This window comes from Talpa occidentalis, unplaced genomic scaffold, assembly GCF_014898055.3.
Source record: "Talpa occidentalis isolate TD23 unplaced genomic scaffold, MPIMG_talOcc4v2.1 talOcc4.13, whole genome shotgun sequence".
Lineage (NCBI taxonomy): Eukaryota > Metazoa > Chordata > Mammalia > Eulipotyphla > Talpidae > Talpa > Talpa occidentalis.
In genome coordinates this window covers 76,733,189-76,758,576 of record NW_023601322.1, presented here as the reverse complement: position 1 = coordinate 76,758,576, position 25,388 = coordinate 76,733,189, and the positions used below count along the sequence as shown (strand labels likewise).

Here is a 25,388-nt window from a genome sequence, read left to right as displayed (position 1 = left end):
TGTTTCCTTATTAATTTTTCCTTCCGTTGTTTAGTCATATCCACTGGTCACAATGTCCATTGAATTCCTGTGTTCAGGGTTTGCACTTTTGGAAAAATTTGTCATAAAAGAGGAATAATGTCAAAATAGACCACAATCCCGCTAGCACCCCCAGTGAGGGGTTTGTGATAAGGATGCTGCAAGGAGGTTTGCACAAGCAGAAGGGCTGAGGCTCTTTTCCAGGCCTGAAACTTCCCTATTTTGTGGTCTCAGCAGGATTTTCTGCTCTGGTCCATTTATTAGCGTCCCGTGCAATTATACTGTGGCCAGTGGCAACTTATCGCATCTCTAACATACAGTACAATATTAATCCTCTTGATTTTTATTTTTAAATTCTGTACATTTTTCAACAATTATCCACCAAAAGCCTACCATATTTTGTCACTAGCCCCACCAAATTCACAGCTCCTATCCTAGTTGGGTTTGATGAAAATCACCATTTGCATTGAACATTTCTGGTTTTGGTAGTAAAACTTCTAAATCTTAAGAAACCTTAATCCTGAGCAAACCAGTTCAGTTGGTCAGCACAGATAGTCTGTCACTGCTGTAATTATTTAAAAGGATACATCTTTAAAAGATAAGGAGAGTAAATATCTTTTAAGAAACTGCTATCAGTAGCATAAACTTAAACTCTGTACTATCATCAAATAATTCATCTTTGTTCACTTCTTATTGTCACTTTTTTTAGTAATTTGTTTTCTGATTAGGATCAAACTAATTTGTTTTCTGATTAGGATAAATTATGATGGGTTTTATATATCTTTGAAGTATTTCAGTCCTTAACTAAATCTGTAGTATTCTACTCTCCCAGCCTCCCCCCTCTTCTTGTTCCTTTCCTCCTTCTCTCCCTTCCTTTCTCTCGCTCTGTTTTCCTTATTGAAGAAACAATTTCCCACAGCTTCTGTTCTGAGTGCATCCTAAGGATGAAATTTAATATGTTCTTATCTTGCAAGTTTCTGAGTAGATGTAGAGTCTTTACCACATTCAAGTTGCAATTTGATGGGAGAGCACAGGACTGCTTCAAGTGGTGGGTGTTTTGAAATCTGTCTTCATCCGTGTGTCTGATTATATCAGCCGTTGATTAATATTGCCTAGCTCCTATGTGATCTTATTATATTACTTGCCCTTGTCAAATCAAAAGAAAAGTATTTCAGTATTACTTAAAATTACATGATTCCTGCATAATAATTACTTTTCTTTCCATCTACTCTCCCCCATTTCTACCTGGCATCCAAGGTAGAAATGGTCACGTTTTTTCTTAATTTCAACTGGAGTATATTAGAGTAATTCTTTTCTTTAAATTTGTTATTACTTTAAAACAAAATTCTTAAAGCTAAAAAAAAAAAAGCCCTATGAACATATGCAGTTATACTAGTATAGAAGAAAGAAAAAAAAAACAGTATTTGAGAATATGGCCTTGCATTGTGCCCCTTTTACTAACAATTATCCACTGAATTATAAACCACAATGATAAACCTCTTAAACATTAACTAAGGAGACTGTCTTATTTATTTATAGGAATGCCTTATTCTTTGGTGATATTTATTATTTTGGCATATTGTATTTATTGCAAATACTTTTCTCATTGTCTATTCTATGATATTTCTTTGAGGTCATTTTCACATTTAGAGGTTTTGATTTTGATGTTGCTGTCTAATTTTTTTCAATGTTCATGTTTCCTTTTCTCACTTAATTATGCTTAGGTGTTTGTAATTGTTTCAAGATTAAGCTTTGCTTGACCAAGCTTGATTTTTACAGGTAAAGTGGGTAGGAAAAACTAACATGTTCATAGCAAGTAGACTATTTTCTTTTATTTATTTCTGGGTTTTCTATTCGATTCCATTGGTCCATGTGTCTGTTCTGGTTCCAATACCATGCAGTTTTGATTATTATGGCTTTGTAGTATAGTTTGAAATCTGGGAGAGTGATGCCTCAATTCCCTTTTTTTTTTTTTTTTTTTTTTTTTCAGGAGGGTTTTGGGTATTTGGGGTTTTTGGTGACTCCATATGAATTTCATCAATATTTTTTCTATTTCTTTGAAGAATGATATTGAAATTTTAATTGGAATAGCATTGAATCTGTAAATAGCTTTTGGTAGGATGGCCATTTTGATAATGTTAGTTCTTCCGATCCATGAGCAAGGGATGTCTTTCCATTTTTTTGTGTCTACTTTATTTCTTTTAACAGTGTTTTATAGTTTTCTTTGTATAGGTCCTTTACTTCTTTTGCTAGGTTTATTCCCAAGTATTTGATTTTTTTTGTTTCAATAATAAAAGGAATGGTTTTCTTGATTTCTTCTTCTTCAGATTGATTGTTTGTGTATAGGAAGGCTACTGATTTTTGTTTGTTGATTTTGTTTCCTGCCACTTTACTAAACTGATTGATTGGTTTAGTTTTTCTGTGGAGTTTTTGGGGTTCTCTATGTATATTTTCATATCATCTGTACATAGTGATAGTTTGACTTCTTCCTTGCCTATTTGGATTCCTTGTATGTCTTTCTCTTGTCTTATTGCTCTGGCTAGGACTTCCAGTATTATGTTGAAAAGCAGTGGTGAGTGGACATCCTTGTCTTGTTCCAGATCTTAATGGGAATGCTTTCAGCTTTTCACCATTGAGAATGATATTGGCTGTGGGCTTGTCATAGATGGCCTCTATGATGTTGAGGTATGTTTCTTGTATCCCAAGAATTTCAAGGGTTTTTATCATGAATGGGTGTTGTACTTTGTCGAATGCTTTCTCAGCGTCTATGGATATTATCATATGGTTGTTATATTTCTTTTTGTTGATGTGTTGGATTACATTGATTGATTTTTGGATATTGAACCATCCTTGTGTCCCTGGAATAAATCCTACTTGGTCGTGGTGAATTTTCTTATGGATGCATTGTTGGATTCTGTTGGCAAGGATTTTGTTGAGGATTTTTGCATTAGTGTTCATTAGGGAGATTGGCCTGTAATTTTCTTTCTTTGTGCCATCTTTGTTTGGTTTTGGTATTAGTGTAATGTTGGCTTCATAGAATGTATTTGGTAGTATTCCTTCTTTTTCAATTTTTTGAAAGAGTTCGTGTAGGATAGGCACTAATTCGCTGCTGAACATTTGATAGAATTCATTTGTGAAGCCGTCTGGGCCTGGGCTTTTGTTTTTGGGGAGTGCTTTGATTATTGCTTCAATTTCGCTGCTTGTAATTGGTCTGTTTAGTTGTTCTATTTCTTTTTTGCCCAGCTTTGGATGATTATATCATTATAGGAATTTGTCCATCTCTTCTAGGTTGTTAAATTTGTTTGTGTATAAGTGTTCATATAATCTCTTATTATTATTATTTTGATTTCTACTGAGTCTGTTGTGATTTCTCCTCTTTCATTTATAATCCTATTTATACATGTTTTCTCCCTTTTTTTCTTTGTGAGCCTTGCTAGAGGTTTGTCTATTTTGTTTATTTTTTCAAAGAACCAACTTTTGGTTTCATTGATGTTTTGGATTCTTTTTTTTAATTTCTAATTCATTTATTTCTGCTTTGATTTTTATTATTTCCTTTCTTCTACTGGCTTTAGGGTTTTTTGGTTGTTCTTTTTCTAGTTCTTTGAGATGTAAGGTTAGATTTTTTCTTTGAGTTCTTTCTTGTTTGTTGATGTGAGCCTGTATTGCTGTATATTTTCCTCTTATTACTGCTTTTGCTGCATCCCATACATTCTTGAAAGTGGTGTCCTCCTTGTCATTCAACTCAAAGTATTTTTTAATTTCTTCTTTGATCTCCTCATTAGTCCAGTGGTCTTCCAGTAGTGTGGATTTCAGTCTCCATGAAGTGGGAAGGTTCCTTGTTTTCTTTTCTTGATTTATTTCTAGCTTGATGTCTTTATGTTTGGAGAAGATAGTTGGAATGATTTTGATTTTCATATATCTGTTGATGTTTGTCTTGTGGCCCAGTATGAGATCAATTGTAAAGAATGATCCATGCGCACTTGAGAAAAATGTGTACTCAGATTTTTTTGGGTGCAGTGTCCTATAGATGTCTGTTAAGTCTATAAGTTCTGTCTTTATTTAGGGCTCTAGTGTCTTTGTTTATTTTTTGTCTCGTTGATCTGTCCATTGGTGAGAATGGGATGTTGAAGTCTCCCACTATATATGTATTTTCTTTAATATCTGTTTTCAGAGCTGGTAATAATTGTCTAATAAATTTTGGTGCCCCTTCATTTGGTGAGTATATGTTGATGAGTGTTATATCTTCCTGATGTATTGTTCCCTTGATCATAATGTAGTGTCCATCTATGTCTCTTTTTACTTTTTTTAATTTGAAGTCTATTTCATCTGATATAAGTATGGCTGTTCCTGTCTTCTTTTTTGGACCATTTGCTTGTAGGATTGTTTTCCACCCTTTTACTTTCAGTCTGTGTTTATCTTTTGTGGTTAAATGTGACAACACCATTTATTGAAGAGACTTTAATTGTTCCAATGTGCGCTTTGGGCTCCTTTGCCATAAACCAGTTGTCCATATACATGTGAGTGTATTTCTGAGGTCTCAATAGTATTCCATTGATACATGTGTCTTGTTTTCCATCCAGTACCAGTTGCTGTTTTGATTGCTCTAGCTTTGTATTGTAGTTGGAGCCATACAAATTTTATATTTTTTTTGTTCATTTTCTGTGAAAAGTTCCTAAAAAGTATTAACATTTCTATTTCTTTTGGATTGCCCAAGTAATAAAATTGCATAAAAACATAAGAACCCAATAGAAAGTTACTGTACTGACTCAACTGTATTTAAGTCTATGTATATATAATTGTTATCCAAATTTAATCAAAATAGTTAATTTCTGCATAAAGTTACCATTTTCAGTGAATGGGTTGGATGTAAAGGTGGGCAAGTATGCTTTATGGCTAAAAATAAGAATACTTCATAGTCTAGAAATTTCTGCATATTAGACAAGTGTGCAACCTTGCAGACAATAACACTTTTCTATTTCAGCTTAGAGTAAACTTCCCAAGGAATTCCATTAAATTATATTGTTTCTGTGGGAACAAAACACTTAATGTGACATAAAACAGCTCCCAATAATTTACTAAATTGCTTTTTCATGAAGCTAAATTATAAAAAATACAGATAATCAATTTAAGTACTTCTCTTTAGTACAATACACATAAGATAAAGAAAATATTGGCTCTCCATTTTGGCTCTCCACCAGCTCGCAGCATCCGTCCAGCTCTGAGAGTGACTTTGGGTTTCCAGGTCGTCGGATCGGCAAAAATTTCAAGATGACATCTATAGCCTCAACTGCAAGTTACTTAGCAGTACTGAGTTCCTCACAGGTGTAACGAACATATGAAGCTTACAAGTAAAATTGGAAATATAAAGGTGGCTGCGAGCGCTGTGAGTGAAAGAAGCTGAGGCCACATGCTGAGTGGTAAGGACTGATAAAGCAGAGGGTGCCAGAGCCTAAGACTGATAAAGAAGTTAGAAAGGGAGGAAAAGCGGCAGGTCCCAGTGAGAACTGGGACACGGAAGATAAACGGGTGACGCCAGCGAAGTGCCCGAAGAAGAAACTGGCCACTAAAGAGGACTAGAAGGGGGGGAAGCGCAGAACCCTGCTCCCCTCCCCCGCCCACAGAAGCGGCACTCTCCGACCCGCAGAGAGGAGGAAACAACAAACCAAAACAGCCCACAAGAACAAACAACGCAGCAAGCGCAGCAAGCGGGACTGTGAGTGGAAAGGAACTATTGCAGCCACCACACCCCGTGAACGGGAGCTGAGGCGAACCCTGCAGGATCCGCCACGGCGGTGAGCGAACGGCTCCGGGCGCCAATAGAGAAGAACAAAGACCCCAGGAGACGCACACACAGCCCGGGCTGCCGGTAAGCCTGCGCGGATAGCGGCGCGCTCGGCGCGCTTGAAAAGCAAGTGCAGACCTGGATCGCGGCTGCCCAGGTCCCCGCGCCTGTGACCTAGGCTTGCGGGGAGACGACCTAGGCTTGCGGGGAGACGCACGGAGGTCCTCACTGAGGTGAAGGTCCCTCCCTGAGTGAGCAGGAACCAGGCGCCCAGGCACGGGAGCGGTGCAAAAGGCGCCCTTCCCGCGCCACTGAACTGGGCTACAGCCCGCGTCCTGGAACTGAGGGCTTTGAACTGAGACCCGGGGCACGAAAATTCGGGGCGTGGTTTCTCCACGACGGTGGGGCACAAGGCAAACACAGCACCCCAAAGCTATTGAGGTGTACCCTACCATTCCCGCTCTGTTCTCTGTCCCACGGGGTGGGGGGAGGCGAAAAACAGCCCCCCAAGGACAATAGGAGAGATCTCTGGCGCCACCTAGCGACCAGGAAAAAAAAAAGTCACTAACACCCTATAAAACAGGACATTTCTTAAGACTGCTTGAAAAGGGCAGAAGGTTTCTGGAGGACCCAGTGGCCAGCCGGGAAGTTATTCCACGCCAGGCCCCTTCCGACCAGCAGTCTGAGCCCACAGAGGGAGCAGGCACCCACGTCCGGGGCAGACCGGGTGCGCAGAAGAGTGTGCCTGAAACCGGAGGCGCAGGGACTGCATCCCGCTTCGCCATTTGAGAACAGGGACATTTCTTCAGTAAAAACTGCCTAAAACCAGCAGAAAGCTCCCCCAGAAGACAGAGATGGCTCCTGGAAGAGCCAGAGGGGAGCGGAGAAGTTCACCCAAGATGTCAGTCAGTCCGAGCAACACAGTGTCCCAACGCATACGACAAATTAGAAAACAGACAGTAGGGAGTAGTAGAACCACACGCAACCTAAAAACTCCTCAGGAAAGAAGCACACCACAAAAAGAAAACCACTCCCCAGATTGCAACGACAGCAACTTGGAAGAACTTCTGAGCCTTCCAGAAAGAGAATTTAAAATTGCCATGATTAAAAAAGTGATAGATCAGAAGAAGGAAATTGAGTCCCTAAAGAGGGAAGTAAGAGAAATGCAGGAGATCAAAGAATTAATGGAGGAACTAAAGAACTCTGGGAAAAGCAATGAAAGCAGAATAGATGAAATGGAAGAACGAATAAGTAATCTTGAAGACACAGAAATAAAAAGAACCAAAACAGAAAAGGAAAGAGAAGTACGAAGGAAAAAGAATGAAGAAAGACTTCGGGAACTATCTGACTCCATGAGGAAAGGAAATATAAGAGTTATAGGAATTCCAGAAGGAGAGGAGAGAGATGTAGGAACAGAGAAAATATTCATGGATATAATTGAAGAGAACTTCCCAAATGAGAAGAAGGAGCTGAAAATTGATATACAAGAAGCAAGAAGAACACCAAACTTCCACGACGAAAGGAAAAACACAGCAAGACACATAATAGTAAAGCTCCCAAGAATCCAGGACAAGGAAAAAATAATGAAGCTGACAAGAGGGAGAAACAGATAACATTCAAAGGAAAACCAATCAGGCTGACATCAGACTTCTCTGAAGAAACACTGCGGGCAAGGAGAGAGTGGAGGGACATAGTCAACAGACTCCAAGAAAACAGATGCCAACCAAGAATACTCTATCCCGCAAAGCTCTCTTTCCTCCATGAAGAAAGAATATGGACCTTCCCAGACAAAGAGAAACTCCGGAATTTCATTGCGACTAAACCCCCACTCCAAAAAATACTACAAGGAATCCTAAAGCCAGAACCTCAGAGGGACGAATAACAACGAAAGAAGACCAAAAAAAAAAAAAAAGTTATTAAAAGAATAAATAAATAAAATCAAAGGAAAGACAAACATAATGGCAAATACAGATGCTAACATATCAATATTAACTCTAAATGTAAATGGACTAAACTCTTCAATAAAAAGACACAGAGTTGCAGGCTGGATTAAGAAACAAAACCCAACCTTTTGCTGTCTCCAGGAAACACATTTAGCTACAAAAGATAAAAATAGGCTCAAAGTCAAAGGATGGAAAACAATCCTACAAGCAAATGGGCCAAAAAAGAAAGCAGGAACAGCTATACTTATATCAGATAAAACAGACTTCAAACTCAAAAAAATAAAAAGAGACCCCAATGGTCACTACATTATGATTAAGGGACAATACTTCAAGAAGAAATAACACTCATTAACATATACTCACCAAACGAAAGAGCACCAAAATATATCAGACAACTGTTGTCCTCTCTGAAAACAGACATCAGAGAAAACACATATGTAGTGGGAGACTTCAACACACCACTATCAACAATGGATAGATCAACAAGACAAAAAATAAGTAAAGAAACTAAAGCTCTAAATAAGGACCTAGAGCATTTGGGCTTAACAGACATCTATAGAACACTAAACCCAAAAAAAACGGAGTACACATTTTTCTCAAGCGCACACGGATCATTCTCCAGGATCGATCACATACTGGGGCACAAGACAAACATCAACAGATACACCAAGATTGAAATCATACCAACCATCTTTTCTGACCACGAAGGCATCAAACTAGAAATAAATCATAAAAAGAAGGCAAGGAACTATCCTACCTCATGGAGATTAAAAGCCACACTACTGGAAGACCACTGGACTAACGAGGAGATCAAAGAAGAAATTAAAAAATTCTTTGAATTGAATGACAAGGAGGACACCAATATCCTAAATGTATGGGATGCAGCAAAAGCAGTAATAAGAGGAAAATATATAGCAATAGAAGCTCACATCAAGAAACAAGAAAGAACTCAAAGAAACAACCTAATCTCGAAGCTCAAAGATCTAGAAAAAGAACAACAAAAAAACCCCAGAACCAGTAGAAGAAAAGAAATAATAAAAACCAAAGCAGAAATAAATGAAATTGAAACTAAAAAAACAATCCAAAAGATCAATGAAACCAAGAGCTGGTTCTTTGAAAAAATAAATAAAATAGACAAACCCCTAGCCAGGCTCACAAAGGAAAAAAGGGAGAAAGCACAAATACACAGAATCATAAATGAAAGAGGAGAAATCACAACGGACACAGCTGAAATAAAAAGAATAATCAGTAACTACTATGAACAGTTATATGGAAACAAGTTCAACAATCTAGAGGAGATGGACAAATTCCTACAACTCTACAATCACCCAAAGCTAGATAAAGAAGAAATAGAACACCTAAACAGACCAATTACAAGCAGCGAAATTGAAATGGTAATTAAAAACCTCCCCAAAAACAAAAGCCCAGGACCTGATGGATTTACAAATGAATTCTACCAAACATTCAGAGACGAATTAGTGCCTATCCTTCACAAACTCTTCCAAAAAATTGAGAAGGAAGGGACAATACCAAACACGTTCTATGAAGCCAATATTACACTAATACCAAAACCGAATAAGGACAACACAAAAAAGGAAAACTACAGGCCAATCTCCCTAATGAACACTGATGCAAAAATCCTCAATAAAATTTTAGCTATCAGAATCCAACAATGTATCCATAAGATAATTCACCACGACCAAGTTGGATTCATTCCAGGGGCACAAGGATGGTTTAACATCCGAAAATCAATCAACGTTATCCAACACATCAACAAAAAGAAATATAAAAACCATATGATAATATCAATAGATGCTGAGAAAGCTTTCGACAAAGTGCAACACCCATTCATGATAAAAGCCCTTGAAATTCTTGGGATACAAGGAACATACCTCAACATCATAAAGGCCATCTATGACAAGCCAACAGCCAGTATCATTCTCAATGGTGAAAAGCTGAAAGCAATTCCATTAAGATCTGGAACAAGACAAGGATGTCCACTCTCACCACTGCTTTTCAATATAATACTGGAAGTCCTAGCCAGAGCAATAAGACAAGAGAAAGACATCCAAGGAATCCAAATAGGAAAAGAAGAAGTCAAACTATCACTATTTGCAGATGATATGATAATATACATAGAGAACCCCAAAATCTCCACAGAAAAACTAATTCAACTCATCAATCAATTCAGTAAAGTGGCAGGATACAAAATCAACACGCAAAAGTCAGTAGCCTTCCTATACACAAACAATAAATCTGAAGAAGAAGAAATCAAAAAAAACACCCCTTTTATTATTGAAACAAAAAAAATCAAATATTTGGGAATAAATCTAACAAAAGAGGTAAAGGACCTATACAAAGAAAACTATAAAACACTGTTAAAAGAAATAGAAGAAGACACAAAGAAATGGAAAGACATCCCCTGCTCATGGATTGGAAGAATAAACATTATTAAAATGGCCATCCTACCAAAAGCAATATACAGATTCAATGCTATTCCAATCAAAATCTCAATGGCATTCTTCAAAGAAATAGAACAATTATTGATGAAATTCATATGGAATCACCAAAAACCCCGAATAGCCAAAGCTCTACTGAAAAAAAAAGAAGGAAATGGAGGCATCACACTCCCAGACTTCAAACTATACTACAAAGCCATAATCATCAAAACTGCATGGTATTGGAACAAGAACAGACATACAGACCAATGGAATCGAATAGAAAATCCAGAAATAAACCCACAGATTTATGGTCAACTAATCTTTGACAAAGGAGCAAAGACTATGCATTGGAGCAAAGAAAGTTTGTTCAATAAATGGTGCTGGGAAAACTGGGTCGCTACATGCAAAAGAATGAAGCTAGACCACTACCTCACACCATACACAAAAATCAACTCAAAATGGATTAAAGAACTAGACATAAGACCTGAAACCATAAAATACATAGAAGGAAATATAGGCGAAACACTACGTGATTTGCACATCAAAGACATCTTTACAGACACATCACCGAAAGCAGTGATAGTGAAGAGAAAGATAAACAGCTGGGACTACATCAAATTAAAGAGCTTCTGCACAGCAAAAGAGACAATAACAAAAACAAAGAGAAACCCCACCAACTGGGAGAACATTTTTGCACCCAACACTAATGATAAAGGACTGATCACAAAAATCTGCAAAGAGCTGATGAGGCTCAGCAACAACAAAGAAAATAATCCAGTCAAAAAATGGGCAGAAGAGCTAAAAAGAAACTTCTCTGAAGAGGAAATGCAAATGGCCAACAGACATATGAAAAAATGTTCAACATCACTTGTAATCAGGGAAATGCAAATCAAAACTACCATGAGATACCATCTCACACCAGTGAGAATGGCACATATTAAAAAAACTAGCAACAACAAATGTTGGCGAGGATGTGGAGAAAAAGGAAGTCTTGTGCACTGTTGGTGGGAGTGCAAACTGGTCCAACCACTATGGAGAGCTGTGTGGAGATTTCTGGACCTACTAAACATAGAGCTTCCATAGGATCCAGCAATTCCACTCCTAGGTATTTACCCAAAGGACACAGAAACATCAATTCCAAAGAGCACCTGCACTCCTATGTTTATAGCAGCACTGTTTACAATAGCTAAGCTTTGGAAACAACCCAAATGCCCAAAAATAGATGACTGGATCAAGAAGATGTGGTACATATATACCATGGAATATTACTCAGCATTCAAAAAAGATAAACACATGCAATTTGCAGCAACATGGATGGCACTGGAAGGGATCATGCTCAGCGAAATAAGCCAAAAAGAAAAAGAAAAATACCGGATGGTCTCACTCATAGCAGGAATCTAGAAAACTTAAATAAGGGACCAGGAAAATGAATAACTATAAGAAAGTGAAAATCAAAATCAACAAAAAACTATGAACCAGAGACACTTTTTGGGGGGTGGGGGCGGAAGGGGAAGGATTGGGGTCAGAATGGGGCGTTTGCAATTGTATGGGGGAATATAAAAATAAAATTTAATATTTAAAAAAAAAAAAAAAAAAAAAAAAGAAAATATTGAACAGCAATTCCATTAGTGTCCAGTTGAATGTCATTAAAACATAATACTCATACAAATTCTACTCACAGGTATTCCTGCTAACCATACTATTTGTTGAGTGCCACTTACTAGACACAGTCCCTCCCCAGGGGGATTATAATAGAAGGTAAACAATCAAGGAATCGGAGGAAACTATGCTAATTAGTGTAAGGGTTAGGGGCTCATATCCATCTATCAACTTTTCATTTTTCTCCTCATTTCTCCCTACTTATTCTTCTATAGTACCATTTATAAAGTAAATACATTACTTTTAATTTTTTTACTAATTTTTCACTGTTGGCTTTCATTAAATGATTCATATATAAAAACCTTTTATATCCTTTAGGTAGAGACCTGTGAAAGTTCCTTACAGCTTTTCACAGAGAATATGAAATTAAATTTATAAATATGTATATAATACAATGAAATATTTTAAGTACTAAAGTGATCTTATTTTCAAGGAAGGTGACTATTTTAGTTGGATTAAAAAAAAAAAGATCTGTTAGCTAAGCACTGCTTAGTTACGGCCATTTGATGTCTGTCTTAACCTTACAGTTTTTCTATAAAACATTTGAAGCTTTACAAGTGTCTATTGTTCTAAAGCAAGGTTTCCTTAGCAAGCTTTTAAAAAAGTTTTTGAAGGAATCTCAAATATATATATATATATATATATATATTTATAAATGCAAATATGTATACATAAATATATATAGTTAAGTAAATTTTTATGTACACCTGTAAATATATTGTAGAACTTTGAATAGAGAAATCATTAGTTTAATGTGATATAAATTAACTATTTCATCAACACAAACATATTTTTACCTTCATTAAAGAAAATAGCACTTTTTCACAACATTTTCTAAAAAAATAAAAATCTAGCCATTTATGTATGCTTCTGGGATGGAACACAAGTTCATAATTTATCTTGAATTTTTATGAGTTTATTTATTCTGAGATAACATTTGAAAGGCTTTCCAGAAACAGGAAGGCAAACGTTTCTGGTTCTAATTTAAATAGTCATATGATATGTGACCTTAATGTAGTAAGAGGTATTCCGGCCAGGGCAGTTTCTTCTATGGATCAAGTGTATTTTTGTTAAATTGTAAAAATTTAAAACAAATGTCTCCCAAGATGAAAAACAACCTCAAGGGCATCATCAGTCATAGGTTTAAAACACATGCCCAAATAATTAACAGCTAAATCACAGCAGAAAAAAATAAGAGCTTTTCCTGAACAATTTGTGGTGTTATTTAAAGTCTTTGCTTGGAAGGCAATTTTTGTAGGATGACTGATTTTCTCTTTGCTTATTCACTCAAAAAACATTAATGAGTCAATTATGTATAAGTAGAAATAAAACAGAAGCATGAGTACTTTGAATTATGATTTTTTCCTTTAAAAATTCTTTAGTAGATATTTAAAGATTTTTAAGAGAATTAAATGACACACTAGAAAATATTACAATAAACATTTCTATCTATGTAATGCTCTTTGTTATAGCTAATATAAATAAATGTTCCCTTGATTTATTTAAAAAATTTGCTGAATCTGTTTCCTTCTGCATATTGACACAAATTGTACACACGCTGCATGTCAGAGGAAGCATTGTACACTTTTAAGATTTGAAAATTTTTTGTGACTATTATGGACTTTCTCCAGATCAGTGGTAAAAAGGTCAGTGCTTTTTTTGTTTTTTTTTTTGTTTGTTTGTTTTTACTTAATGACTTTATTTATATTTTATTTTTTTAAATATATTTTTTATAAGGTCAGTGCTTTCTGAAGGTAGCTGAGAATTTTCTGTAGTAAGGTGATGGACATTGAGGCTTTCCTACAACTTAGAGCCACAATAAGCACTGACACAATAAACATCTTTGCAGGATATCTTTAGGTGTCTGGATAGGTCTCCTTTGCTTCTGAGATCCATTTGAAGAAATCTATTTCAAAGAAATTTGCTGAATCACGTGTGCCATTTAAAATTATGTAAAAGATGGTTAGTTGCAAAAACTTTGAGAAGCTGGGCTCCCTGGTGGTACAAGGGGTTGAGACGCAACCTATGAAGCAATCTGCAGCCACTGCAGTATGAGTTCGATCCCTGGCCAGCGAGCAACCCATATGGCACAGCAGACCTCTCCTGACTTGCCCGCTGCTCCCCTCAGCAGTGTATTTCAGTCAGTCTGCCTATTTTGTTCCCCACCTGTCTCTGGTGGATCCTCCCACGCATCTGGCCTGTACCCCAGTTCTTGTATGCATAAATAAATCTTAAAAAAAAAACTTTGAGAAGCATAATCATATCCTCACCTGTACTGATTCTTACTCTTTTTATTTGGGGGCAGGTAGTGGAAAACATTAAAACAGGATCTCTTTGTAATAATCTACGTTTGTGTCCCTCATATAAAGTTGAAAAACTTGAAGATTGTCTTCCATTTTTATTTCTTTTCTCAATTACTTATTTTATCCTTCATTTTTTTTTCCCTTTCTGTCTGCTGTCCTTTTCAAAATTAATTTATAGGAGCTCTTTTATATTAGAATATTAACAATGTATCTGTCCTATGTGTTTTCATTTTATTTTTCTGAGTATTTTATAATACACACATTTTTAAAATGAAGTCAGATGATTTTCCTCTGTTAACTTGTAGCCTTTCCATATTCTTTCAAAAGGCTTCCTGAACCAGAGATTACTCAAATATCCTTCGCTATGTTTACACTGTTGTTTTAGCGAATCGGCAGTAGTGGAGTCTGGAGAAGATTTAGTGAAGGAAATGGATGCAATGAGTTCATGAGTTGCTTCCCTACATGGCACCAGTGTGTTTCAGTTATGCTCTCATTGATCAATGACGAGTATGTGGAGAAAGAGCCTCGCTGAGGTCTTCAGAGAGGGCTGTTTTGTATAATCCAGGAATGAATCCCACTTGCACAGAGGGGGGCTTTTGAGGAGCATTCACATGGGGCACAAATGTCTTCCACTCTGGGAATTCCTTGAACTTCCTCTCCAAGAAGTTCATGCACATAATTCTTAAACAGTATTCTTTCTTGCCAATCTTTTAATCGGACGCCATCCTCATTTCTTACAGCTCTAGCAAACTATTAACCACTGTTCATTAATCAGTATAGAAACTTCACGCTGTCCCTTTTTCCAGCAGGGTGGACAAAAAAGATGTACTGCTTGAAATTCAGCCCACTGTCCTTCAGGAGAGCTCCGCAGTGGGGCTTTAATATTGAAATGTCTACTTGTGGTTTCATGCCAGCAAATTACACAGACTTATGAACCAGGGCTGAATGTATTCATCTTTAGTTTAGTCAATTGGTCTAAGAGGACACTCCATAAACACTAGATAAGGTTAGTGGTGGGGTCTTCAGTGAGATAAAAGCAACTTTAATCATATTTTGAGAGAACAATTTCTGAAAAATGGAGCCTTCCGATCCTTATATATAGACTTTGTCCTATATGTGCAAGTTCTATTTGGTGAGTCTCTGGTCAAGTTAGTTAAATTTCTGCCTCTATCCTTCCTCCCTCTTATGTACCCCCTCCATCCTTTTTGACCTTCCCTCTTTCCTTTTCTCTTTTTCTCCACCTATTATCAAATATTTATAAAACTCATATTATATACCAGGTATCATTCCAAAATCTAGAGAATGGTTGAGCAAGATAGGCCAGTCCTTTTCTTAATAGTGTTCATACCTGATTTTCTGTTATTCCACCATCAGGTAGTCAGTCTCAATCAAGAGGTTTTTTAAGAAAGAAGGGAATATAAATAAAAAATATGTGGTATATATACACAGTGGAATACTACTCAGTGATCAAAACAAGCTAAACTCATGCATTTGTGGCAACATGGATAGAGCTGGAAGGGACTATGCTAAACAGAATAAATCAGAAGGGAAAATATAAGTATTGCATGGTTTTGCTTATAGGTAGACTATAGAAAAACAAAACAAAGGGTCAGGAAAATGATAAAACTGGCAAGCTGACCATAGATCTGATATACAGCAGGGAGGGAGAGGGAGAGAGGTCAAAATGGGAGGGAAGAGCACAGGGATGATGGAGATGGATCACGGGTGCTATGGTAGTGGGAGAACTATGAGGACTACACCTGAGAAATTAATTACTGTCTAAAAAATTGACAATGATGTAAGAAAATAAATTTAATCAATCAGTCAATGAAGAGAATAGTTATATGCAGTAGAGCATGGCAATGCACCAGAATTTATAGAGCCTCCACTTTGATTTTCTAATCATGGTTTACCACAATTCCATAGAGGGGTGAGAGTGTACATCCACGCCAGATGCCCTTTTTAATTCTCTGAGTCTATGTTATGGCTCTGTGTTATGGAGATGCAAAGTTGGTTGTACCTCAACAAAACCAATTAGAGAAACTGTGGTTGTTCTGTTTGGTACTCAAGGTGTATCATCCTTGCCATCAACTAAAATGGATTGGATATGGACTAGGTTGCTGAATGGTTAAACTGATGGATTGCTGAAATGTGTTGGGTAAGCTAACTTAAATAAGGTATTTGTCTTCTCCAAAATTACAAGAACCTACAAAATGCACAGTCTTTCTTTACTTTGAATGGAAGACGCTGACATGCCCCAAATCACTGGACTTTCAGAAACTTCATTGAAGTGGTAGGCCCCTAATAGTCTTTTTTTAATATACATGCTTTATGTCAAGACTGGTTGCCTTATGCTCTCTCTGTGTTCTGTTAGCATTATTAGTTAAACATATACCTTGGGAGAATGAAAACTTTAATGTCCCTGTATACTATATCATGGAAAGATTAGAGAGTAGACAAAACCTTGGATGAATTTTTATTTTAATCTGTCAGGTAAAAGAAAATTCTTTCCATTGCTTTACATTTTTAGGGATAAAGGAAAATATTATAAAATCAATTGCTGCCTATTGTCAGATGCTATATTTTTTGTGCAAGTAAAAAGATCACATATATAAAATAGCACCTAAAGTTAATGAAATTTACAACATTGCTTATTTTCCAGGGCCCACCTGCCATCTGCACAGGCAAATTAAATAGAAATATGGAAATATCAAGTCACCCCCTTTGCATCTTCTAAATCTCTAAAAGAGGAACTAATCTCCGATATTTCCTAATTCTTAAAAATCACTTTAACATAACTTTCATTTGGAAGAGGAGTTTTAATGGTTTCTATTTGGCAACTCATTGTAATAACTCTTAGCCCTTGTACTGGCAAATCCATGCAGGAGATCTGTCTATTGTCAGTATTTCTAATCCTGGTTCATATTCAACAAGTGGAGGAAAAAATGAAGCATTTTGACAGACATAGCTATATATTTACCAAAATCCGCTTCTTCTTTTTTCTGAGAAAAATGGTAGGCTATATTAGCTGCCCTCCCTTGCATTTAGAGATGAATTCTAATTTGATGTTGCCAAAAGAGTATGAACAGGCATGATATGTGCCACTTCTAAGGTCTTTTGGGGACATATATCTGCCTCTTCATGTGTCTTCCCTTTCCACAGGGAGGTGCAGGAGTCCTAAGGAGGAAGGGATCTGGGCTGTAAAGACCTGCCTGGACTGTTGTTACATAATTAAAAATCAGCTTCTCTTGTTTGAGACATTTAATATTTTTACCATAACTTAGTGAATACAGAAAATGCTTTTTGGTTTCAACCTTTATATATTTGAGAGTCTATTTGTTACCATAGTCTTATATAATTATAGGATAGATTCAGAATTTCACAGAACCTATTGCAAGCAAATTCAGATCCAAATTCACTTACGATTTTCAGAGGCTCCCACTCTAACTTGTAACTTGCTATGAATGTTGGGTACTCCGATTTTAGTGTTTGCGCAGAGCTATTGTCCAGCAATAAAGCCCCAAAAATCTGAACATACTCCTGTGCTGAACAGGTGGGATTTAGCATGTCTCTTAGAAAGAGAGAGGGAGTAGGAGGGCTATATATTATTTATGTATTTTAATTTTGCCATCTAATATCATGTTGACATTTGTTAATGTTTTTGTTTTCTAACAGTCTAGAAGACACAAAACCAATAGTGCATTATTACACTAGGGAGCAATAATCCAAGGAATAGAATTGTACGATAGTTGGAGGGGTTTGGGTGAAATCAGATATAACAATTATAAATACTAGATCAGGAGAAAGGGTCTGAATAGAAGCACCAGGTACTATTTTGGCACAGAGAAGCAAGGTTTAACCTGGTGCTTGTGATACTTGGGAAAGGAAAAAAGAAAGGTGTGTCTATAGACTAAGTGGAGTTATTCAAGCTAATGTGCAAGGTGGGAGAAGACATGTATCAGGCAGGGGGAACAGCATGTATAGTTCTGAGATTGGAGAAATGAAAGATGTTTTAAGAATTTAAAGAAGTCCTGATGTGATGGTACTAAAAGTATGAAAGGACACAGTTTACACTGCTCCATTAGGTTATATTAAAGAATTTTGTTCAATGAACACTAGAAGGCCACTAAAGGATTTTAATCAGATTGAAATGACCACTCAGTATGTCTACAGAGTAAAGTTTGGATTCTAATAGAGCCAAAGTGAATGTAGGAGACAGGTGACGTTAGAGTTCCAATATTACCAGTGAGATTGCTACATCAAGTTAGGGTTAGAGGTACAATAGAGAGTGAATGAATTTAGGTGCTATTTCAAAGAAAATAAATGCCATTATTTAATGGATATTTTTGATTAAAAAAACAACAAAGTTCAATAAGTCAAGGGTAAATTATTGGGGTCATGGCTGGAGGATCTAGATGGATGGTTGGTGGTCGCTCTTACTCACCTGGGAATCTTGGAGAAGAATCTTTATTTTCTTTTTCTTTTTTAAAGAGGCTTTTCTTTTTTTTTTTAAAATTAATTTATTTATTTATACAAAGCACTGGGTACAGTCAGAAGCATGGGAGGGTGAGAGAATTCACCAGAGCCAGAGCAGGGAGCAGAAGGACCAAAGTACACTGCTGAGGGGAGCAGCGGGCGGCAGGAGAGGTCTGCATGCCATGTGGACCCTCGCCCGGTGGTGGCCGGGGATCAAACTGGCGCTGCAGAGGCTGTGGGCAGCTTCGCAGCCCAGCACTCAACCGTTGCGCCACTGGGGAGGCCACAGAATCTTTATTTTCTATGTCTACACTCATTAATGCCTAAAATTCAACTATTGATTTATTGGCACATCATCTATGTATGATAAATATCACCAGTCTTAGTGTACAATTTGAATGAGTTTTGAGAAATTCAGTTATTTAGTTACTTTATAGTCCACATCTTAGTGACACTATTCAGTATTTATCATTCTTCTGATTTTTTGCTTAGCATTATCCTTTCAGCTCCATCTATGTTGCTGCAAATGGCGTGTGTTTATCTTTTTGATGGCTGAGTAGTAGTCCATTAGTAGTCAGGTAAAGATAAGCTGAAAAACTAACCCTTGATAGCTGACTACAGAACTGAGACACCAAGGGGATACTGAATGGGTGAAGGGAAAGAATAGGGAGAGAGGGAAGCATAATGGTCTATGGTGGTGGAATATGGGCAAGTTGGTGGTGGATGTACTGTGGTGGTAATACCTGATGGGATACCCCAATGTTACTTCAGTTAAAAATAATCAAAAAAGAAAAATGAAGTCATTAGCCAGTTCTGTAATTCAACATAGAATATTTGCATCACCAAAGGTTTCCTCTTATCCTTTTGGCATCTGTGGTCCCAGGCTAGCCCTGGCTCCTGAGCTGGTTTTGCTTTATGTCACTTTAGCCTTTTTTTTTCTAGTCTTCCATATAAATCCACATTGTTGTATGTATCAATGGCTTGTTTCATTTTCTTATTGAGTTATATTCCACTTCAAGAATATTTGTTTATCCATTGGTGTCTAGGAACTCAGTCGTTATGTCGTATATGTATATTTAAGAAATGTCATATTATATCATTTATATGTCATAATAATATCCTTTATATTATTATCATTTATATAAGAAATGTCATATAATATCATTTATATTATATATACATGTATATTTAAGAAAATCAAAAGTTCTTATCATTCCACATCCCAGTAAACATTTGGTGTTATAGACATTTAAAATTGTCTCCATGCTAATGGGTGTGTAGCATCACCTATCTGTGGCTTTAGTTTGCATTTAATGTTTATTTCCTGTAGAGCCTAGTGATACAGGATATCCATGTATAAAAATAAGAACCTCTGTTTTACCTTATCCATCCAAAATTAGAACAAAATGGATCATAGACCTAAAATGCAAGAGAAAAAATTCCAAAACTTCTATAAGAAAATGTAGGAGAAAAGCATTTGATCTGGGGTTATGCAAAAATATCTTAGATAGGAAGCCAAAAGAACAAACCAGAAAGGACAAATTAGTAACTGAAACTTTATAAAAATTTTAAAAAATATTTTCTCTTCAAAAGATACTGTTTAGTAAATAAAAAGGTAATTCACAGCCTAAGGGAGAATGTTTATAAATTCTTTTTTTTTTTTTTAAGATTTATTCATTTATACAAGCACTGGGTACAGTCAGAAGCACAGGAGGGTGAGAGAATTCACCAGAGCCAGAGCGGGGAACAGAACAGGCAGAAGGACCGAAGTACACTGCTGAGGGGAGCAGTGGGTGGCAGGAGAGGTCTGCACGCCATGTGGGACCCTCACCCGGGTGACCGGGGATTGAACCGGTGCTGCAGAAGCTGCGGGCAGCTTTACAATCCAGCGCTCAACCGCTGCGCCACCGGGGAGGCCCTGTTTATAAATTCTGTGTCTGCTAAAGGTCTGTCTCCCCCACCCCTTCCTAGTTTACATAGATTTCAGGGGAAGTCCGTTGTTATTCTTATCTTTGTTTCTCTATATAATGTTATAATCTGTCTTTTTTCCTTTTGGTTGCTATTTCTCCTTTTTAGTAATTATTTGGACAATTTTGAACCATTGTTACTTCACAAAGTTTCTCTTCATTTCTTCTCTCCTTCGGAAATTTAGTTACTCATGTTTTCATTTGCTGTACCACAGTTCACAAATATGCAAGCCATCGCTTCATCTTCCTCCTTTTTTTTCCTTTCTTTGTGATTCCTCATCAGTTTCATGTTTTCCTCTTTTTGTAAAGCCAGAACATTAACTGTTTTAATGGCTGTTTTGTTGGCTCATTCTACTATTTGTCGTATCTGGATCTATTTATACTAATTGAATTTTACTCCTGTTATGGGTAATATTTTTCTCTTTTATGGGTGCCCAGAATTTTGTATAGGATGGCAGAGAATTTTAATCCTGGCTACTTACTGTTGTTATTACTTTAAACACAGTGGACTTTATTCTAGTAGACAATTAAGTTACTTTATGGATCATTTTGGGACTTATTTTAAATCTTATTGGAATGTGCTTAAATAAATTTTGATTAAAGGGTTAATTTAACCCCATTACTAAATATATAATTATCTAAGAACACTATCAAAACCTCTTGCATCATAAGGTTTTACCACTCTAGTTTGTGAGGGGAACATACAGCATTTGAAGTATTGTTGGCTTAATGCTTTTTATCCAAACCCCAGCTACTACTAATATCCCTACCCATGGTCCAGACTATGGGTATTTTCTGATACAAATCAAAACGCAATTACTTCAGAGTTCTTCCAGCAAACATTTAGAGTTCTTTCTCTCTGCAGTAGTTTTAATAATATGTCTACAAATTTGATATTCTTTCCACTAAATGATGGAATCTAATTTAATTCTCTTTTGCTTTGAATGTGAACTGGACTACGTGACCCAGAGCTGACAAATAGATTATGGCAGTATTCTCAATCCCTATACTTTTTTCTTTTCAAAATAGTATGTAAATAAAATCACACATATTGTATCCTTTTAAGATTAACTTTTCCAGTCAGCATAATACCCGTAAGATCCATTCAGTAATTCATTAAAGTGCGCAAGTTCCATTTGATTCCACATTTTAGTTAACATTTGGAATTGTCAGTATTTTGTATTTTAGTCATTCTAATAGGCATGTAATGGTATTTAATTATAATTTTAACTGACGTTTCTCTACTTCCTGTGTTTAATATCTTTTCATGTGCTAATTGGTTGTTCATATACCTGTTTTCAAGTCTTTTGCTCATTTTCTAGTTGGATTCTTTTTTTTTTCCAGTGAATTCAAAGATTTTTGAAAGTAAGTCTTTAGTCAGATATATGACTTTCAAATACCCTTCCTAATCTCTGGCCCCTTTTATATTCTCTACAGGTCTTTTTCAGAGAAAAACGCTTATAAATTTCAAGAAGTCAAAGCTATTATTTTAGTTTTTATGGATTTCTTTTTAAATTATTATCTTTCATAGTTTCTGCATTTGGTGTCATCCAAATATCTTTAATTTTATATCATGAAGATTAAAGATTTTTTCCTATATTTTCTTCTAGAAGTCTTGTTTTATAGTTTTTCATTTATTGTTTAGAGTTATGTTCCATGTGGAGTTTATTTTGTATAAGGTACAAGATTCAGGTTAAGGGCTTTTTTTAATCTTTAATGTCCATTTTAGTCTAATCCCATTTGTTAAAAAGATTGTCCTTACTCCATTGCATTGTTTTTGCACCTTTGTAAAGATTAGCTGATAATACTTAATGTTTTTCTGGTCTCTCTTCTCCATTGATATGTGACTTAGCATATCTCTTGGTTATTGTGGCTGTAGTGTAGCCCTTAACCATAGGTGGTAGTGAATCCTCAGACTGTAGATAGATCAGTTTTACTATTTATCAATAGATAGATCTAATTTTACTGTTTTAGTTTCTTTTGTTTCCATAGATTTAAAAATCAGTTTGTCTATATCTACCTAAAAAATATCATGCTGAGATGTTGAATTGCTATATAGAGATTGCTATTAAAGGGAAAGATAACTTGAGCAAAATTGCAATCTTTAATATGTCGATTCTTCTAACCCATGAACCCAGGAAGTTTCCCCATTTTTTTTTTAAATATTTATTTATTTATGCGTACAAGAGCTGGAGTACAGGCCAGAGGAGTGTGTGTGTGGGGGTGAGAGGATTCCCAGAGACAGAGTGGGGAACAGAACAGGCAGACTAACTGAAATACATTGCTGAGGGGAGCAGTGGGCTAGACAGGAGAGAGGTCTGCTTTGCCATATGGGTTGCTCCCTGGCAGGCCAGAGATCAAACTCCTGCTGCAGAGACTTCAGATTGCTTCATAGTGTGGTGCCTAACCCCTTGAGCCTCCAGGGAGGCCCAGTCTCCCCATTTTTTAAGGTCTTTAACTTTTATTAATGATTGAGGTTCTCCAGCATACAGATCCTGTACATATTTGGTTAGATTATACCTAGATATTTCACTGTTCAAGATCTAATATGGTTGAATTGTTAAAATTAAGACTAAATGTTGACTTTAATTTCCATTTGTTCATTACTAATAACTAGAAATATAGTTTATTGTTTTGGTGCTGACCTTGTAGTCTTTATTGTGATGTCCTTTATTGCTTTAGGAATTATTTCATATTTATTTTGAGAGTTTTCTTCATAAACAGCCATGTCCTAGCAAACAGGGGCACTATTTTTTCCAATTTATTATTCTTTTTCTTACATGGGTTAGGAATTATATGAGTGTGCTACATAGAGGTGGTGAAAATGATCATCCAGGCGTTCATCTCAATTTTAAATAGCAGTTTTCACTCTTAGTTGTAGTTTAAAAAAATAGTTTTTTCCTTATTTGATATCTGATGATATCCCTTCTATCACAGTTTTCTGAGTTTTTTTTTTTTTAATTTTTTTTTAAAGATTTATTTGTTTGTTTGTTTGTTTGTTTATACAAGCACTGGGTACAGTCAGAAGCGCGGGAGGGTGAGAGAATTCACCAGAGCCAGAGCGGGGAGCAGAGCAGGCAGATGGACCGAAGTACACTGCTGAGGGGAGCAGCGGGCGGCAGGAGAGGTCTGCGCGCCATGTGGGATCCTCCTCCGGTGGCCAGGGAGCAGCCCGGGATCGAACCGGCGCTGCAGAGGCTGCGGGCAGCTTCGCAACCCAGCTCTCAGCCGCTGCGCCACTGGGGAGGCCCAGTTTTCTGAGTTTTTTAATCATGAATGCATGTTAAATTTTGTTAAATACATTTTCTGCTTCAGTTGGTATAGTCATGTGTTTTTCTTTTCTTTTTTTTTTAAAGATTTATTTATACAGGCACTGAGGTACAGTCAGAAGCGCGGGAGGGCGAGAGAATTCACCAGTGCCAGAGCAGGGAGCAGAACAGGCAGAAGGACCAAAGTACACTGCTGAGGGGAGCAGCGGGCGGCAGGAGAAGTCTGCACGCCATGTGGGACCCTCACCTGGTGGCCGGGGATCGAACTGGTGCTGCAGAGGCTGCGGGCAGCTTTGCAACCCAGCGCTCAACCGCTGCGCCACTGGGGAGGCCCGTGTTTTTCTTCTTTAACATTTTTTTTAAGGCTTTTTTTTTTAATTTATACAAGAACCGGGGTACAGGCCAGATGTGTGGGAGGGTGAGAGGATTCACCAGAGACAGAGCAGGGAACAGAACAGGCAGACTGACGAAATACACTGCTGAGGGGAGCAGCAGGCACTACAGGAGAGGTCTGCTTCGCCATGTGAGACCCTCGCCAGCCGGCAGGGATCGAACCAGTGCTGCTGAGGCTGTGGACAGCTTCACAGCGCAACGCTCAACCGCCTATACCATCAGGGGAGGCCCTTAACATGTTTTTATGATGATTTACATTGATCTTGTAATAGTGAACCAGGCTTGCATTTCCTAAATACATCTCAGTGATCATATTACATTATTCTTTTATATATTGATGGATTCAATTTGCTAATGTTAGTTAATTTTGTGTCCATATTCATGAGACCTATTGTTTTGTGTTTTCCTTTTTTATATAGTAACTTAGTCTGGTTTTGGTATCAGGGCACTGTGTCCCTCATAAAATTAGTTAGGAAGTGTGGTCTTCTGTTTTCTGGAAGAGATTATGCAGGATCGGTGTTACTGTAAAAATAAGTATCCACTAGAATTAACCATTGAAACTATCTGGATACAGACAGATTTATTTTCTGAAAATTTTAACTACAAATTTATTTGTTTAACACCTTTAAAATGCTTTTGTAGCCATGCTATCATTGGTTCAATTGGAAATGAAAGGGATGATTTTTTTTTTTTTATATAGTGGCATATATTTTAGCAATTCTGTTGCCTGCAGTAGAAAATGGGCACAGTGGACTGGTTCATCAAGCTAAGAGGTTTCTAAGTTTTAAAGGTGCCACCTGATTTCTTTCTGCTTATAGAAAATGTGAAACGGGAGAGATAAACTTAAAAGGAAACTATTAACACAATGCAGACAGGACTGGAAAACTTACAAAATTTTCTGAAAAATTATCCTTTTTCTGAAAAGTAATCTAAAATTAAGAACAAATTGCATCAGAACAAAGACGAAACCTTGGGCAGTTTTAGGAATGCCTGGTCTAATTAAGAAGCCAAAGGTGTGACTGTAAAATCCTTTGAGAACTAATAAGGATCACATGGCATGATTCAAAATGCCTTTTATTTGAGTGAAGGCTCCCTAAGGTTTTGAGTACATCCCTCCTAGATTTCTTCAGTCAAACA

The 25,388-nt window shown here is 36.8% G+C and overlaps 1 protein-coding gene and 1 long non-coding RNA gene across 2 annotated transcripts in view; one reads left to right on the top strand and one right to left on the bottom strand.

Moving 5' to 3' along the window:
* ADAMTS19 (ADAM metallopeptidase with thrombospondin type 1 motif 19) overlaps positions 1 to 25,388 on the top strand; it is a 294,164-nt gene that overhangs the window by 36,430 nt on the left and 232,346 nt on the right. The window lies entirely within an intron of this gene.
* LOC129145640 (uncharacterized) overlaps positions 1 to 25,388 on the bottom strand; it is an 89,992-nt gene that overhangs the window by 59,906 nt on the left and 4,698 nt on the right. The gene's annotated exons all lie outside the window — the stretch shown is intronic.